The sequence below is a fragment of the Netta rufina genome (assembly GCF_964035555.1).
Source record: "Netta rufina genome assembly, chromosome: 1".
Lineage (NCBI taxonomy): Eukaryota > Metazoa > Chordata > Aves > Anseriformes > Anatidae > Netta > Netta rufina.
The window spans coordinates 183,879,718-183,883,353 of NC_140123.1; positions in this window are offsets into that span (position 1 = coordinate 183,879,718).

Sequence of the window (3,636 nt, forward strand, 5' to 3'; positions counted from 1 at the left end):
AGAAAACTTGCTGAAGATAACTCTTCTTTCCCAATCACTCTGACTCCTATCAGCTACATACAACTGAAGAGATGAAGAATGCAACTGCATACTACCAGGACTCACTTTGATCATATTTGTTAACAGAAATAAAACTGAATTATAGCTTGTCTCTCCGTTTTGGTTCTTTTTTTTTTTTTTTTTTAAATCCAGATATTTGTCTGCCTAGATGAAATTCCTGAACGCCTTAATACAAGACTGAAAGAAATCAGTACTTTTTTGGGCTGTAATGTTTGAGTTTATGCATGTGAATTGTCAAATACTTAGTATTTTTTTCTAATTTGAAACTGAATAAACTGCACAGTGGAAACATATGACTGTTGTTTTTTTTAATCAAGATATCAATTATTCATACAGACTTTTTTTACAATTAATACCTGTAGTTAAGTATCAATAATAAATTAAGGCCATACTGAAAAGATTCTTACTTGCCAGAATGCTGTTAATCAGAGCGCTTTCAAATACTCCAGTTGGTGAGAAACTATTTATGAAGTTACATATCTGCAGTTATCTAGTTTTTCTAGTCACAAAGGTAAATGGTTCATGTGAATATTCTTTGGGAATTGAAAAAAACCATTAATTCTAGACAATCTTGTCCTCTGTTGGGCAAGGAAAGTCTGGGGCTGCAGTGGAAGTTTATCTCTCTCTGACAGAGCAGGTGAGAGCACGTGCATCTTTTTTTTATGGACCATCTGATATTGTTGCCCCCAAAACTCATGTGTTTCCTAGCATTTTTATTGTGCTTGAAGTAATTTTCAGTTTGCTTCTGGACTACTAATTTCATTCCTGAACCTTGCAGAATTTTCTAGTATATCTAGGCTTTGAAGTAGAATCAGTTCTCTTAAACAGATTAAAGGAGTAATTCACTTTTACATTTTGATGCATTACTAACATCTTACAGATACCTGTGTCTGAGTGCTTCACTTAGAAGCATTCTGTTGGGAATTCTGTGGGTTTGGAAATTCTATTAAATCTGAACAGTTCTTGTCAACTAATAGTAGATAGGCTTAAAAATTATTCAGGATAGTTGCTCAGTGGCCAAGTGTTTCAAGGACACTTGCAGATGAAGGAGGGCAAAGTTCTGAGATACTGGTCTAACAATGTGGTAGATGAACTGACTGCTGTAAGCATTAACAGTTCTAAGTAGCGTATGCAGTCTTCTAATTAAATACATGAACTATAAAAATAGTAACTTTTTTGTTGAGTCTGAGGATGCTTTTTGGGCAGTGGCTCTGATAAGCTGCTTAAAACAAATGCTGAGCAGCCGTGATAAAATCTTTCTCAAGCGTCACAGGAATGTTGCTGTAAGCACGATAGGCAAGGTATAGTCTTGTTTGTAAACATTTGCAGTACCACCTGTGGAACTGTGGCCAGAGGGGCTAATTTTTCTAGTAGTTACATGAAAATAATTTGACTGTGTTAAGGGCTCAGTGCTCTATAAATTAGTGGATGTTACTGAAATAGGATGTTGGAGAAGGCTTTCAAAAATGTGGTGAGTAATCTATCCGGTGACATATCATATGCTGAAGAAAACAACATTAGATGAGTAAGTTGATAAATTTTAAACACTTGTTGCTCATGGTCTTCTGAAGTAGTAGAGCCATTCCAATAGGCAGTGACTGGAATTGCAATCATTTTGCATAAAACACAAAAGAGGAGCCACTTTTTTATCATCGATCTCAATATCCTTCCTTAGTCTCAATATCCTTCAATAGCCTTTTGACAGTAGTGCCTCATCCTTCTGACCTACTAACATTGCATACAAGGTTTTGCTTCTGGCATAGGAGCTCATGTCAGGTCTTACTGTGTTGCTCCTTGCTGTGGACCTGCCTTGCTCTGTTGCTGCAGAAAGTTTCTGGGGTAGAAGCAAGAACTATTGGTGCTGGCTGGCTGGAACCAGCACTGGTGATAAAAGCAGTGATGGCTCCTATCCTTCCTATGTGTTCCTCTGGGCAAGGACCAAAGAAGTTAACTTCCCGTATGTGGTATGCACATTACCAAGTACCAATATAAAGACAGTCTGTGGAGGGAGAAGGTTAGCTTTTAGGCTGGCTGAATGAATCTCTGTGAATAAGAGGGGGGAATGAGTGATTTTGTTATTAAAATCATTCCATTATACAACATGTGCTGTTTTTCTGTTTTTTTTTTTTTTTTTTTTTGTTTGTTTGTTTGTTTTGTTTTGTTTTTCTTTTTTACTCCTTTTTTCTTTTCTCCCACTGTGACCTTGTATCTGAAGCTAAGGCAAATCAGTGCAGGCACCGGTCTCACTGTTCCCATCTGAAACAGCCTGTGTGTTTTTCTGCGACTTGCCTTCAAGTGATCTTTCAAAACAGCCTTAGCTCAGGGTGAGTGTTTACTGTCACACTCATTCGCCTTGCGGGAAGGATGGATTGTGGCTGACTGTCAGCTCTGACATCCTATTTCTGAGACCACACATGGCCATTAAGTGTTACAGAGGTCTAGACCACTGTGGACAGCATGGTAGAAAAGCTACTTGAAGGGGTCACAGAGTTTCTCCTCCCACATCAGGTGTGTTTTGGAAGAAGGGAGGGACCTCCATGCACAACATCCTCCAGACATTGGGAAGAGAGCAGTGCATGTGTGCAGCTGTGGAAGCTGGACTAACTTTCTGTTCAGGCACAGCTAATAACACCAGTGCCATAAGGCCAGGTACAACCAACCTTGTTTACACCCAGCACATTTTATTTCTTCTTTTTTTTTTTTTTTTTTTTTTTTCTGCTTAGAGATGTAATTTTTCCCACATTTATTTTTCATTTGCATAGTGTATTGCAGAGAGCAATCCCGAACATAAAATTTTAGTTAAATGATATGAAAAAAAAAAAAGTAAAGGATTTATCAAATGCATTATAAAACTTTCTACATTCATTGCGGAGAGCAGTGACACATACATAATTTGTTCCTGGATAAGCCACTTTGTAAAACACCGGTACTTCAGTCACCTGAGCAGCATACCAAATCAAGTGTCTTTGTTCTGTGTGTGAGGACAGGGTGCACATACCGGCTGTCACACGACTTTCGAGCATGCCGACAGAACAAATGCAAGAATTGTGTATAGCCACCCCAAAATGTTTAGAAGCTCATGGAGCTGAACAGGCTGTACCCTTGGCTGCCACCTCCGACCAGGCTCTTCTGCCTCTGGCTATGATGTAGCCGTGTCTGCAGGACACACACGGTGATCCTGCAAGGTGCTGCATGACAAACTCCAGCTAGCTCTGGCCATAACCTCACAGCTTGAAAGCACATGAGGGAGGTGAGATACGGGTGAGGGCTGGCTTCTGGCTGTTAGTTTTCTGCCCTGTGGTTTCAAGGCCATGCCTCAAGTCTGTACATGTCAGTCTATACAGTGCCTGTGCAGAACTTCTTCCTGTGGATCTGGCTTACTCAAATGCCTTTAGAGAGCAGGACACGTTTATAGTTTTCCCGGCAAAGATTCTGGGGTATGCTGGCTGGAGCCTACTGGCCCTGGTAAATTCTGAGCAAATTTCTGCTTGCAAGCACAAGTTGCTGGCATGGGAGCGTGCCCAGGCTGCTGAAGGAAGAGGCTGGGACCACTGCCTACATCCTCAAGATTTTGCA